This window comes from Bidens hawaiensis, unplaced genomic scaffold (genome assembly GCF_021521415.1).
Source record: "Bidens hawaiensis isolate Kalapana, Puna unplaced genomic scaffold, B.hawaiensis_p1.1 tig00023792_1, whole genome shotgun sequence".
Classification (NCBI taxonomy): Eukaryota; Viridiplantae; Streptophyta; class Magnoliopsida; order Asterales; family Asteraceae; genus Bidens; species Bidens hawaiensis.
In genome coordinates, this window is record NW_027493736.1 from 158,901 (window position 1) to 175,814 (window position 16,914).

The following is a 16,914-nucleotide window of genomic DNA, read 5'->3' on the forward strand; positions in this document are numbered from 1 at the left end:
GTTGATACATAACTAAATATAATTTTTTTTTCTTTTTGGAGTTTGAAGGTAAATAATAATCCTGCTGGGCGCAATAAAACATTGATAAAAATAAGTATGGTGTGCTAAGCAGCAAAAAAATTACGGCATTCACATCAATACAATTAAGCACGTCACAGTGGCAAAATAAAATAAAATAACCGTTATAACAATTTACGTCCCAACGTTGGTAAATATAAGCTCCTCGCTGCGACAAGTTGTAAGAGAAACAAACAGTAAAAAACTGTATACTATGAAGCAACTTTGAATCTTTGATGGTTTATATGATTATGTTTCGATGATTTGTACATTACGTTGATATGTGTCATATTTACTTTTTCCTTTTTCACTTAAAGAATAAGTCAATCACTCTAAGAAACAGGATTATTGAGTATTCTAGTCTCACGGGTGAGGTTAATATTATTATAAAATTATCAAGTGGACTTAGCTATTTTTGTGTTAGAACTTGAGTTGCAACACCTAACCCGTTTGAACATGACTTGGGTGCAAGCCTTTTAGATGAGATGTCTTGGGTGTAAAGAGTAATACAAATATGGTGTTGTTTAGAAGTAAGTAGGAGTAGAGTTCCAACATTTAAAGTTATTTAAAGTTGACATTCATATCTTTTGGAATCCCAAAAAATGAGTGATGTGAGAAGACGACAAAGATGCATTAAATGTTTCTACACAAAAAATAGCCAAGTCAAGGTACGTAGGAGGTGGATGGTTCTGGTACTTTCACTTCAGATATGGAGGTTGAGATTGTCCTTTCAAAATTACCGGTTTTTGGTTTATTCACTTTGATTTTTTGGTTTTCCATCAAATAAGCCATTTTTTCTTTTACATATTTATACCGTTATATGTTATGGAAATGAGCTACGCTAGTTATGGTTGGTTAACAACTAATGCAAATATTGATCTAAATTGCAAAATTTAATTCCTTGAAGGTCGTCTTTCTGTAAGTGTCTTCTTTCTATCTTAGGTCATGTATAATGATAACTAAATATATAGGAGGTATTCTCACAAGTGGTGTCCTAGTTTGTAAAAAAATGACATAGTGATAAAATGAGATAGTGATAAAAGTGACATAGTTGTAACTAAACTACATGTATAGTGGTAATTAAACATATAAGGGGTATTCTCACAGGTGGTGTCCTAGTTTGTAAAAAATGACATAGTGATAAAACTGTGTCATGTAATCATTACTCAATTATTATTTAAAACTGTTTTTAATAAAAAAGAAAAAAAGAATTACATATATCCCCTTACTAACTTAACTAATTATATATATTCTCAACTCAAAAACCTAAATTACATATATACCCTTCACAAGTAAAATTACATATTATAACCAAAATACCCTTTTATTAATGTTATGAAACTGATCGACAACTCTTCATTCTCCATCCGTCCATTGAATCCTAATCAGGCGATGCAAAGCCGACAACTCAAAGGGCAGGAAGCCGGCGATTTAAAACTAACTGGTGATCTAAACAAGTTGGGTGATTCAAACATCGAACCATGCGGGAGTTACTATGCTAAATTTGATGTATAAACCCTAAAATTTATTTTAAGTGAACTCTTAATGAGAAGCCAAATTATGCATATGCCTATCAATTCAAGCACGCATTTACTGACTAGGCTTAAATCGATTATGTATTATAACATCCTAGACAAATTTCACATTGGGCGCGAACAAGAGTGATCCTTGATTCATAAGTAAATGTTTCGCCACTTAAATCACAAACACATTTTGGGCTTAACGTAGTGGACGAGAAGAGAGATTCACAGTTAAGCGTGCTCAGGTGGGAGGTCTCTACCTCGGAAACCAAAAACAAATCTGTGAGCTCTTCGTAGACAAAGCGGACAAATTTGGTGGTGCGAGAGGCCAGATATTACAAGTGGTATTAGAGCCACTCTTGTGGTCTTGTTCTGTTCGGGATGGTGGAGCAAACCTCATGAAAGACGGTGAGTCCTCGAGGGTGTCGTGAGGTACACCTTAGGCAAATCCCACATCTTGGATGGGATGGGGGATAAACCTCATCGAGGACGATGAGTCCAAAGGTGGGGGTGTTTGTAACATCCTAGGCAAATCCCACATCTGCCATCGACAAGATTGATCCTTGATTCATAAGTAAATTTCCCGCCTCTTATATCATCAAGGCGCTTTGGGCGCTTAATGGTAGTGGATGAGAGAAGAACTCAACAGTTAAGCGTGCTCAGGTGAAAGTACTATCAGGATGGGTGACCTTCTGGGAAGTATTCACCTAAGCAATCAAAAGCAAATCCGTGAGGCGATGGTGGTACGTCATGGCCAAAGCAGACAATATTATGGTGCGGAGGTAGCTGGGCTGTTACAAATGATATCAGAGCCAAGGCCGGACCGGTGGTGCCATGTTCCGCGAGGACGCTGGACCTTTAAATGAGGTAGGATTGTGACATCCCACATCGATTGGGGAGGCATAATGAAACCTTCTTTGTAAGGAGGTTGATACAATCCATCATAACGCGTTTGGGCTCTTAATGGTAGCAGATGAGAGCAGAATTCCACAATTAAGCGTGCTTAGGTGGAATTAGTAAGAGGATGGGTGACCTACTGGGAAGTTTCCACCATGAGCAACCAAAAGCAAATCCGTAAAACGATGGTGCTACGTCTTGAATAAAGAAGAAAATATTATGGTACGGTGAAAGCTGGGCTACTATATGTATTGTTCAAGTTTTAACCCAAATCAAGTAGAGTTGACTGTTTTTGGGTTTAATTTGACTATTGAAATTGGTACTAATTATTTTATAGAATTTTTGTGAAATTGGGTCTTTAAAGTTGCATATTATACTATATATTAAATCAAACCTAACTGCTATAGTGTTTTAGAGGAGGTCCAATAAGTGGGCAGCCACTTAGTTCCTTTTCTTTAAAGGTTTTTTTTAAGTATTCCAAATAATAGTTTCTATAATTGGTGTTGTTTGGTTCCACAATTTCATCAAGGCCGCTACGGACTGTAACACCTCTTTTGGAGTGTAATCAGTTAAAACCTTTGTAAGGTTATATAATTGGTGTTGTCATTTTAAAGGATTGTTTTACCCTTTATTGTATTCAGATTAAGTGTTCAATCCATAAAATAAACAATTGGGTGTAAGCAAATAATAATCATGCATTCCAATTTTCTCATCTAGATTAGTTTTGAGTCAATGAATCCCGAAATTTAAATGAAATAAAGTAAACATACATGTAAGCATCAAAAGATACGTGGAACAATATAGAAGTAAGCGGAGACATGGCAAACCAAAATGAGAAAACCTGCATCATACAAACACTAAAGCAAAGGGTACAAACAATGACTACACAACTTAAGTGTAAATGTAGTATTATAAATAAAATAAACATATGTGTAAGCATCAAAAGATACATGGAACGATATGGAAGTAAGTACACATGGCAAACCAAGGGTACAAACAATGACTACACAACTTAAGTGTAAATGTGATTATATAAATAAAATAAACATGTGTAAGTATCAAAAGATACGTGGATATGGAAGTAAGCAGACACATGGCAAACCAAAATAAGAAAACCTGCATGATACAAACACTAAAGCAAAGGGTACAAATAATGAGTGCACAACTTAGATGTAAATGTAATTATATAAATATGTAGAAGAAAGATAAGTTGTTTTCCTATAAATTTTCAGTAAATTTTAAACGAATGTCTGTAATCAAAAGTGTGCATGGACTAATTGTCTAATTTGTATTTTTAACCGTTTTGGACTTCAACCATTTTAGGTTGACACTTGAGACTTCATAGTTAATACTAAATGTGGGTGGCGTTCAGACTTGTTCCGTAAAGTAACCATGCATGATATATAGATATGTCGTAAACTTGGTGATCAAACAAATTTAATATAATAACAATAATTGAATAAGAACAAGATGATGATGTATAAACGAATTCTGATTATTGTAATTTTGTCTGAACCAAGTTTACAACAGTGGCATCAGAGCAGGTTTTATCAAAATCGTTATGGCGAGTATTATCAACATCAACATAAATCAATCAGCGGTTATTAAGAAAATCGATTAAAGGAGGAACAAGGAAGGGTTTAAGAGAATCGCCCGGTGGAATTCAAATCAAAAATCGTTTCTGAACAGAGTCAGATTTGGGTGTTTATTTCAAAATACTGGGTGATTGGGGCTGTTTATTATCGAAAAATTGAAATCAGAAACATAGGCATCATCATTCAGAAATAAAGATTTGATCATTGTTTGATTTGCAATTGCATCAGTCTTATTGGTTCATGAATAAAGGAATTGGCTATTGATAGGCAATCAAGAATTTAAGTATATATTATTGCACTTTGATATTTTCAATTCCAAATTCACAATTTCTAAATTCGGTGGGATTAAGAAATAGGCAGAAAGTTAGTTTGGTTTAGAAGCCATCATCAAAATTGTTATTTCTTGTTGTTGATCGTTTCAATACACAATTGTGTAAAGAATTATTAAAGGATTAAAGGGTTTATAGTTTTTTGGTTTTGTTTTCTACAAATTCGGAATATTAATTGGGTAGAAAAACAAAATTGATAGGACAGGAAAACAAACGGTTAAGTTATTGGTCAAGGGGAATTGTGATCAACGGCGGAGAAGCGGGATTGATTGTCAACGGCAGAGAAGCGGGTTTGATTGTCAACAGCAGATTGGCGGGATTGGCATCAACAGCAGGCGGGTTTGACTTTCAACAGCGAAGCGGCTTTGATCAAATTTGGGAACCAAAAGGATAACCAACTTTTGTTTTCTTAAATCTTGTACAAATATTATCATGGTTGATTATTACTTGTGGGAAGATAAGGAAAAGTTTTTAGTAAAAGGGTTTATTAGTTTAGAATAGAAAGTAGGCACGCACTATGGGGGACGAATCATCTAACAAAGAACCGGTTGTGATTATGGAAGGAGGAATGCCAATGACTTTCCAATGTCCAATTCTAAATTCCACAAATTACACAATTTGGGCTGTAAGGATTCGAGCAATTTTTAATGTCCATGGAATTTGGGAAGTAGTGGAACCGAATGCGGAAACAGAAACGAAAGTGGATGAAAAGAAAAATAATATAGCAATTGCATTATTATATCAAGCACTTTCAGAAAATATCGTTTTGCAAATTGCAAATCTTACTTCAGCAAAAGATATTTGGGATGCTTTGAAGGTTCGACGTGTGGGGGTTGATAGAGTTAAGGAAGCACACATTGAAACACTCGAGTCACATTTTGAATCATTAAAGATGAATGTTAACGAATCACTTGATGTTTATGCCGGAAAGATTAGTCAAATAGCATCACAAGCAAGTAGTCTTGGGCACACTTTGGATGATAAAAGATTAGTTCGAAAGCTTTTGGGATCTGTACCAGAAAAATACATTCAGATAGTAGCAGCGAATGAAACAGTTTGAAAATCTTAACACGATGCCGTTTCAAGAAACAGTTGGGAGGTTGAAGGCTTTCGAGGAATGCACTAAGAAGCAAACTAAGGAGGAAGACGTGTAGGTAAACTTTTATTCACTAAAATTACTGAAAGGGAAATGGGCAAACACCATAAATGTGAGCTTTGCGGTTGTGGGAACTCATATCGGGAGGGCTTTGGACGTGGCCAAGGAAAAGGTCGAGTGTTTGGTAGAAGTCGAGGCGATGGTCGAGTACAACAGGACAAGCGTCACATACGGTGTCACAAGTGTCATGAACTTGGGCATCACATGAATGAATGTCCAACATGGGAAAACAAGGAGGAGGTGAATTTGATCCATGAGGAAGACGATGAACCAACTCTGTTATAGAATATATTGAAGAATGAAGACCTCACTTGAACTATATTTAGTTTAAGGGGGAGTATTCAAGTTAAACAAAATATTAGTTGTATTATAAGTTATAAGGGTTTGTCTGTTATTAGTTAAAAGTAAGTTTAGTTTAATAGTGTCACTATAAATAGATTAAGGGCGAGTCATGTAATTATATTGATGATGGTCGGACAAAAGTCGTGTATATTATTATATTATTTGTTTAATTTTAGTTTAATATTATGTGAACTTTGGTACTTCAAGTATGTTTATGTGTTTCAGGATACTTGACGTAAAGGACGTTTATTGGGATGAATTACGGGCTTGGAACGAAGATATAGAAGACTCATGATGATTGGCACGCTTTCCTATGCAAAATAAATGAAGAAAATAAAGAAAATTTTGTCAGACGCCCTTAGCGCGGCGCTAAAGGGTCCTTATGGTGATTTCAGCGTATCTCTAAGATCATCAGAATTTTGTGTCTTTAACGCGGCGCTAAAGTCTCACCGAAGGGATGTTAGCGCCGCGCTAACATCCTCCTGACGGGAAAAATTACCCTAACTTTGATATAATCAGTTTTTCAGCCCCCATTCGACCTATCCTTCATTCCTCCAACCAAGTACAAGCCCTAGGACGATTTTCCACCACCCCGAAGCCTCCGGTTCGCCCGTTCATCGCATGCTTTCATCCTCTCATCAGATAAGCGAATCCTTCGTGATGCCGATGTCAGGCTAAACCATTGTATTCACTTTAGGAGGGTTTTGTGTAAACTAACTTTGATCAGATTCTATGTTTTGAATGCTTATGAACTTGATTGAATGTTTTTAATCTTGTTTTACATTATGAATTGATTGTTTAAACAGTTATGATTTTGATTATCAAACTTTGCATCACTTTTCTGGTTGTGTTTATCACATGTAGGGTTAGCTCTTATGTCATTGAACCAATAATCGTTAGTCATTGCTTATAACGGATTTTCATATTTTAAACTGGTAATTGGGTAAACCGGAGTTCAGTTGTCTCAACAATTCGGTTAGGGTATCGTTTGTCCTCACAACCCAACTGTTAGGTTTTGTAATTACTGCGCAATTAATCTTTTGAATCTGTGATTAGTCGGTCATCACATTACCTGAACCTGAAGTGAATCGTTTTGTCATTATTGTTTACAAACTTTTCCAAGTAACCGTGTGTTCTTGTAATCATCTTTATAAACTGCTTGACATCGATTGTCCGCTTAGAATAATAATTAATAGTAATGTACTTTACTTGCTCTTTCCACTAATTCCCTGTGGAGACGACCTTACTTACCCGTACTAGTTATAGGTATTTAAGCTTCATAAATACTTTTTTTTATTAGAGCACGACATCTACATAAAAAAATGGCGCCGTTGCCGGGGAATCAACACGCAAAATGCTAGTTTAGTGTTTTGTTTACTTTTAGTTTTATTTTATTTTTGTCAGTTTTACGTTTGGTATTTGTGTGTCTCATGTGTGTAGGTAACTCAAGATGACGTGGAGTCGGGTCTATGACCCACATGAAGGATATAAGGTCGTGGAGGATGATGACTCATACCATCCACATTCATATCATGAACCACCTTCAACAAGCTCTCAAGGCTTCTACAATCTAGATAATTATAACCAAAGGAACCTCAACAGCAGGATCGTAACTGGCAGTACCAGAATTATTCACCACCTCCACTAGATTATCAACACAACTATGAGTCAAGTGAATATGATAGTGATGAACCTGAAACGCCAACCTTTGTAAGTTACCGAGAGGAGGAAGACTACTATTATAATGAGTACCCCCAACCGATATACAAAGAACACCCTCAATATTATAATCATGGTTGTACCTATCAAAGAAATTATCAGCAAGATCAAGAAGATTCCTCGGGAAACAAAGATGAATCTATTCAAGACATTATGGAGTTATTGAAGCAAATGAAGGCAGATCAAGAGACTCAGAATAGAAATCAAGAGGCTCAAAATAAGGCTTTAAATCAGAGATTGGAGCTTCAAGAAACGTGTAATGCTACCCAAGATGAACTGATGAGTCAACTATTTGAAGATGTGGCCCAAATGAAACGAGATCGGGAGCAGTTGGCTAGTGGTGCCATGGTTGATGAGGAAGTGATAGAAGAGGCTCTTGATCTTTCAAAGAATGAATTTGAGGATCTGGTTTTGGAGAATAATACCACACCCATTCCTGTAGTTACAGAATAGCCAATGAATGCATCAGTTGTGGTTGATGATGAGGATATAAAATGGGAGAGTTCGGATCTTCTTGGGCATGAAGTTGAAAGTTTAGACCCGGTTGAAGACATAAAAACCTTTTAAAGACCGGTGATTGATGTAAACTTTGTGAATCCTAATTGTTCTCCCATACTAGTCACACTGATAAATGAAGTTGGGGGAAATAGTACAAGTTCAAGAAAAAGAAAGCTGAGTCTAGAAGACCTTGAGCAAAATTTGATGAAATGGCCTTGTATTCGGTCTACACGAGTATTAACCATGGGAAATAAGGTGTGGGTCCGACATGTCACTTACCGAGCTTACACGGGAAATTTGGTGGGAAAATGCTCGGTTCGGCCCCGATCAATATTTGATGTTTCAAAGATAAGAAAGAGTGTGTGGGCTCGGCGTGTTCGTTACCGAGCATATGTTGGAAATTCTGAAGGTAAATGTTCATTCACACCGAACCGTAATTGTTTATCAGACATCTTGAAAATGAAGGAAGAAGCGAAGACGAGGTGTGTCAACTACCGAGCTTTTATAGGGAATTCGGTAGGGAAGTGTCCGCTTAGATCACCGTAAACGTCATACCAAGTAACGTCCGGCTGAAGACCTTGACAAAAACTTAGCGCTAACCAGGAGGCAACCAGGATTTTATTTTTAATTTGTATTTTATTTTATTTTTTTGTAGTTTGTTTAACCGTTATTTTTCAAGCGTGCCATTGTAGCAAAAGTCAAGTGTGGGGATGCCACACATGGAAAAGTCGGAGTTTGCAATGTTTTGGTAAAAAATCATCTTGACATGAGTTGCAGCTACCCAAGGTGCGTTCATACTTTGCTATGATTGATTCAGGTACGTGTATATATTTGTTGTATTTGAACTTTGTGGGTGTAGTTCACTATATACCCTCACGAGACCTCACTCATCCACCCGGGCTACCGGGGGGTTTAAAGGGCTTGTTGCATACGCTAAATGCAATCGTGATTCCTACGAAAGTGAGTTAGGTTTTTTTAACAATTTTACTAGTTTAACAAATTTAATTATGAAATTTATTTAACTTGGCTTGGTAATTAAAATTAACGGTTTTGCAAACGGTTTATAAGACCTATCCTAATGGTTGTGAGAAGCGTGCTTCTACACGTGTGAGAGTTTGCAGATACTGTTGAGTGAATTGAAGAGCCAGGTTTGTTGAGCGCAACAAGAGTATATTTGAGTGGTTATTTTTCTTATCAGGTGATTTTGTTTTCATAATTCTTTTTGTTTTATTAGTTTTATTGTTAAAAGTGTAATTGTATAGTTGTATAATTTTTAGGACCATCACATTAAGCCCAGTTTTAAAACTTATAATCAGTCAATTTTAACCTCGTCCTCGTTAATGTTCTTTTAAATGTTAAATTTTAAACATTGAGGACAATGTCAACCTAAAGTGTGGGGATGGGGGAAAAACTAAAATTTTTGCCTTAGAGTGCCTTGATTGTGCGCAAAAGCCGGAATTGTAAATAATGTATTGCTATTATTAGTGTCAAGTAGAGGTCTTTGGTCATGGTCAGTTTTTATGCTTCTCGAAAGTCTTACCATGCAAATGTTTTTCAAAAAGAACAATAAAATGGACCGTTTAGATGTGGATAACGAGTCATGGGGACAGGTACACATGTTTATATCGGCAACCTTATTCCTCCGGTACATGTGTGAGTTGACCACATATATATAATACACATATAATACATAGTATATACACTTGTCATACGAGTGCCATTATAGAGAGTAACCAGTATGTCCATGATATCTAGAACTTGGTTGTCTCATGCATTTCGAGATCTTAATACCACCACCTGTATGGAGAAATAGGACTGTAGAAACCCACATATAATGGCCTTTACATGAAAAAATAAATAAATAAATACTCCCAACCCTACATTATCCCCTAGGAGCCAAGTTTGTGCCTTTTCTCTTTCGTTTGTTTAACCCACATTACAAACCGTGTTTGCCTTGGCCTTTATTATTTTTAACCCTGTGGATGAAATTCGGTATGTCAAGAGTTGTATATAAGTTGTTTGTCGATCATAGTACACAATGTACGTATGTCTCGATTCAGTTTTTTGTATATATTGATGTTAGTATTTGTAAAAAACAAATTAAAAAAAAAAGAAAAAAAAAGTTGTAAAATCAAAGAAAAGCTCAAAAAGAGTCGATGTTTGAGTTATTGTTGTTTGTAAATAATAGTGAGTGAGTTGTTTGTTTGTTTGAATAAATTGGGTCTCATCCACCATAAGCTACTAAATATATCTGCTTCCACACCCTAACCTAAGCCACAGCAAAACCCTTAGTTCTATTCTCTATGCAACCGGTGGGTAATGGGTGGAGATATGACTTGCTTCCAAGCTTATTACATTGTGTTCATACTTGGTATAGAGGGCAGAGAGATACTAGCACATTTTTGCTGGTCCAGATATTAAACCGAGAGGAGAAATATTATATTATGAGGGGTATGAACATGTGTGCCTTAACCGGAAACAAAGTACACTTGTTTGGGCGGTTCCATAGTTTTAAATTGTAACATTAAATTATTTGGTGGGTTATTAACCTTGACAGTGTCAGTTCTTGGGAATTGGGTATGACCTTATACCTCACTAATATTAATCGTGGTAATTTATGAATCATCGAACGAGGTGTATGTGTTGCATGAGAGTTTGCTTGAGGGCAAGCAAAAGATAAGTGTGGGGATGTGATGGTCGGGCAAAAGTCGTGTATATTATTATATTATTTGTTTAATTTTAGTTTAAATATTATGTGAACTTTGGTACTTCAAGTGTGTTTATGTGTTTCAGGATACTTGACGTTAAGGATGCATATCGAGATGAATTACGGGCTTGGAACGAAGATATAGAAGACTCATGATGATTGGCACGCTTTCCTATGCAAAATAAATGAATAAAATAAAGAAAATTCTGTCAGACGCCCTTAGCGCGCCGCTAAGGGGTCCTTATGGTGATTTCAGCGTATCTCTAAGATCATCAGAAATTTGAGTCTTTAGCGCGGCGCTAAAGTCTCACCCCTGGGATGTTAGCGCTGCGCTAACATCCTCCTGACGAGAAAAATTACCCTAACTTTGATATAAGCAGTTTTTTAGCCCCCATTCGACCTATCCTTCATTCCTCCAACCAAGTACAAGCCCTAGGACGATTTTCCACCATCCCGAAGCCTCCGGTTCGTCCGTTCATCGCATGCTTTCATCATCTCATCAGATAAGCGAATCCTTCGTGATGCCGATGTCAGGCTAAACTATTGTATTCACTTTAGGCTAGGGTTTTGTGTAAACTAACTTTGATCAGATTCTATGTTTTGAATGCTTATGAACTTGATTGAATGTTTTTAATCTTGTTTTACATTATGAATTGATTGTTTAAACAGTTTATAATTTTGATTATCAAACTTTGCATCACTTTTCTAGTTGTGTTCATCACATGTGGGTTAGCTCTTATGTCATTGAACCAATAACCGTTAGTCATTGCTTATAACTGATTTCATATTTTAAACTGGTAATTGGGTAAACCGGAGTTCAGTTGTGTCAACAATTCGGTTAGGGTATCGTTTGTCCTCACAACCCAACTTTTAGGTTTAATAATTACCGTGCAATTAATCTTTTGAATCTGTTATTAGTCGGTCATCACATTACCTGAACCTAAAGTGAATCGTTTTCTCATTATTGTTTACAAACTTTTCCAAGTAACCGTGTGTTCTTATAATCATCTTTATAAACTGCTTGACATCGATTATCCGCTTAGAATAATAATTAATAGTAATGAACTTTACTTGCACTTTCCACTGATTCCCTGTGGAGACGACCTTACTTACCCGTACTAGTTATAGGTATTTAAGCTTCATAAATACTTGTTTTTTATTAGAGCACGACATCTACATCAATTGAGACGGTTATTGTTGAAACGTCACGATGTATCGATTGGTAGGGTTTATATATACCCCCAGTGATCCCTTTGATTTGTATCGACAATATTTCATTAATCAAAATTCGTTTATACATCATCTTCTGTTCTTTTTCAATTCTTGTTATCATATTTAATTGTTTGATCATCAAAGTTTTCAACAATATATATGTATAAATTTGTGAATTGTAATGATACATAAACATAGAGTAGATACATGAAATAATTTCAAATATCGTAACATCACACCGTATAAACTTAATTAACAAAAGCACTTAAGCCGGAAAAAAAAGAAAGTCCTGATTATTCTTAAGGAAGGAAACCAAGCATTCAACAAGACAACAATCATAAATAATGTAATGAATCTAGATGTATGATTCGAGACCAGAATTGAAGTTTCGAACGAAAACATCCATCTCACTAGCCGAAAGGCACACGCCAGTCTCCGAATCTTCATTAGATTCTCTGCATGCACCAACAGATATCGATCCATTATTATAATCAATCGAAATCGTTTCATGCTTTACGGGCTTCCCAAATCCGAAATCTAAGTCATAAAACTTAAGTTTTGGTGTTCCAGCGACCCCCATCATCTTCATTGGCTCCGCACTGGTGAACACATCCTCGGCCGGTACTATATCTTTCACGACTCCATCTTTATCGGTCAGCATCTTATGTAGATTCTCTCTTATTAATTTAGCAGCCGTCAAGAATCCTTCCTTATCCTTTAATATAGTGGTCCCTGCTATAGTCATACACGGCATGAGGCAATTGCCAAAGTAAGCGGCTGGGATCGGTGGATCCATTCGTGACCTACAACCGACCGGGACAACAAACAGTGCCAGCCCATCATTGTGTAATATTGCTACACAGTTCCAAATATACGCACATGCTACCGTAAATGATGATACATGTTCTAAATTTGGAAACCGGGTAGAAACCAGTTTTTTCAACCCATTGATAATGGTTCGAGCTAGAATAAATGTGGCTCGAACCTTATCACTTGGTCCAAAAAGTCTCGGAAGTTCATACTTCTCATTAAAGTTAATTGTGGATTGGCAATTTATCACGGTATTAGATAAGTTAGAGATCAAAAAAAATATAGAGAATAAGTGAAAGTTCACTCCTTAATATATAAGTGTTCAGTTCTAAAATATATGAAGAATGACAAAATTGTTTTCAAATATGAAGTTTAAATGTGCTCAGTTCTTAACTTGGTCATTCTTAATTTGAATTAAAAATATTTATCATAATTGGCCTCGTTTAGGCTTGCAAGCCTACTCGTTCCCGATAAGTGAATCTCAAACCTGTTTGTTAAACCATATTATTGCTAAACTCGAGTTGAGCCCAACTTCGTTTAACTTTCCAAAGCTCGTGATCATTTACTTATTTCTATCATAATTTATATACAATAATTATTATTCTGTAAATATAAACTTAAAACATTAAATAAAATCTTTTTAAATATTGGGCTCACTAAGGGATTCTCTGGCACGTTTATTATAAATTATAAACAAACTTATTTTTAGGCTCGAGTTGAGTCAAAGTTCGTATAACATACAAAAGCTCAAATCCGGTTCGCTTATCAATTAGTTATTTATATCATAATTTATGTATCATAATTATTATCCTGTTAATGACCAAAACAAATTACAATCATAGAACTCACAGCTTTGTAGCTTGATATGATCCACTCTAGTGACTCGAATTAACTTTGCAATCTCACTTGGCCTCAATGGAAGACGGTACTCACTACGCAAAAACATATTATAATTTTAAACCTAACAGTTAAAACTAAAATCATTTACGGAAAATAAAATATTATATCTTATATAGCTATATCTAACTGAATTATGTTGACAGCCTACTTACCATGTCAAAGTAGAATCTCTATGGTGAACTAAAACCGTGAAACAAACCTGTTATTAGCATTCCATTTTGTTTTTCAATAATCAGAAACCATTAGTAATGATTGGCATCATGCAGGTTTTGAACTAAAACTCATCAAAATCGGAACTTAAACACCCCTAATTTGTGACACCCCGCTCTTTCACGTTAACACAAACTTCGTTATCTTACACGTCATGCATAACATTTACACGAGTCATTAACGATTCACACACATGAGCCCGTCTGTAAGCGTTGGTGATTAATGTCGAATGAAATTTGTTTAAATAATTCGGATATAAGTGTTATGTGCTAGATGGTTTTATGTGTCACACGATTTCGTACATTATGCTCGCTTAACATGTTATTAGTTATTATATAAAAATAATATCTCAAGCATATGTTTATAATATTATCTATGTGAAATTACATGCCAAATGATTATGTGCTTAGTTCGTAGCTTGTTCCGTGAAATTATGATCAATTGAGCGTAACTTATACATTTTTGGCTTTTATTAAATAGTATTTATAAAATGACAATGAGGCTTTATTTTTGCAAACTCGGGTTAGTGTTTTGGTTGTAGTTATTCGTTATGACTCAGTTTGAAATTAAAAAGGTTCGTTTAAGCCATAACTTGTTTCAATAAGGATCATTCTTGAAAATTATGATTATATAATATTAAAACAAATAAACCGTACCCTAACCCATCAAAAATCAGTCGACTCCTTCCCTATCTTCCAGTTTCATGACCTCTCATCCCCCACACACACACATAACTTTCAATTCAACCTTAATTTTTGCAATTAGTGGTGTCTTTGAGAGATTCATATGATTCCTAATGTTAATTGGTAAGTTTTATGCATCAATTTTATGTTTTGATGTAATATTGTGAAACCCTAAATGTTCAATTTCTGTAAATTTGTTGATTATAATGTTAATTGATGAATTAGAACCCTAGGGATAACATAAACATGTTAGGGTTTGAGTTTTGATGACAACAGTTTGCTGACATATTCGTTATCGTTTATTGATTGGCTTGTAACTTGATGTTAAACGATGATTATTGATCGATTTTTGATTCTAGGATATAGTATTCTGAGTCTCGTTTCCAGAAAGGTAAATTTTATAATTTTTGGACATGTTTTGAATAGTTTATATGATTTTCCAAAAAAAAAAAAAAAAAACATGTGTCAAAGTTGATGCGGGGATTCAAATTATGGTCTGTCTTCCCGACATCATTATTTGAGATTAACGAAGCCAAATGAGTTGGTTACACTTCTAAAACTTATTATTATTAGTTTATAAGATAACCCAATTGGCCTTGCACAATTTGGATAAATGAGTTGAGAGAACCTTGAAACTATTTTTTGTTGTGCAATCTGCTAAACTGTTGATACCTATATGAGATGATTGAATTATTATGACTTTTGTATACATGAGAAAAATATAATAAAAATTGTATGAGAAACCTAGTTCATATATTCCACTTTGGTAAATTTTGTATCATTTATCCTTAAGGTTTTCTTAATGAATAAAATCAGTTATTACATGCCAGAATATGTCTCGTGAACTGAATGATCATAAGTTGAGTTGTATGATGAATATTTGGTTACTTTGCAATGATATGATGTGTGGATACATGCTTGGACTTTTTGGTACAATTGAAATTACTTATTATCACCAATGAGTCATCATGTCAAGTTTGTGTTTGCGTGTGAGTCTGTACTTGGGTTTTAGAGTCATGTGTTGTTGAACACATTCTCATAACTTAAACACTTGTACTAGGTAACGGTTAACGAGTCAAGTGCATCCTTTTAGTTTTGAGAAAATTCTATTAAACGCGATACCTGGTGAGTTCATGCTTTTTCCTATTTGTTTTCTGGAGAGAAAACACAAAAGTACTTTCGTACACTTGTTTTCTAGAGAGAAAACCTCTAGAAAACACCAAACATTTTCCTTACTTATTTTTCCGGATTGAAAACACTAAACTATTTTCGTATATTTGTTTTCTAGAATGAAAACATAAAACATTTGCCTATACTTGTTTTCTTGATTGAAAACACGGACATACTTACATACTGGTTTTCTTTAGAAAAACGCAGCAACTTATTTTGGATTTATGTAATTTCTTATATATCACAAGTGTATACTAGATGCCCTCATATTACATAAAGTTCTTACATACCTTGAACCGTTAGGATGTGATCGCTGGGAAATTTAAGTAGTACTACTAGGTTTGACAAACCCCACCTGCTAAAACTCGACTGGAGGCCGGACGGGTGTATATTGTCCAAACATACTTGCGCCATTGTTCTGTGATATACTTGGTAAGAAGGCAGACAGTCAGCTTCGGTTCAAACGTCTAGTAGCTTGTAAATGGGTTAGCTACCCTGGTATATTTGAAAAGTGCTAAATCTACCTACCCATATACTATTTATGCTACGTATACTACATATACTATATATACTACTTTTTACTACAACTTATGAACTCACCAACTTCGTGTTGACCCTTGAGTATTTATACTTGCTCAGGTTGCTAGATGTGCTAAGGAGCGGGTTGCATTGCATATGTTAGGAGTCACAGTTGTCGCATGAACTTTTATTTCACATTGTTTACATTTGATGTGTTGTGCATGTATAAGCACATGGTTTATTATTTTAAACCATTTACTTTACGCTTCCGCAAAACTTAAAACTGTATGGTTTGGTTTTTGTTTTCTCGTGTTTGATTAAGACTTAAATAATATTTTGAATATTTTGAATTGGATGTTTGGTATAACAAATGAGCTAGATCCTGGTATGTCACACGCCTCGCGATAAAAATCCGTTAGTCGAAATTTAAGGGTGTGACATAATTAAACACCAAAAGTTCAGTCACATGTGCATTAATATTAAAACTACTTAGATAACTACAATTTTAAATAAATATATTTGCCAAAAATCCCTTAATTTAATACCTACCCCTTGTTTCAGACTAGGATAACGAGGTTCTGCCACCTTAT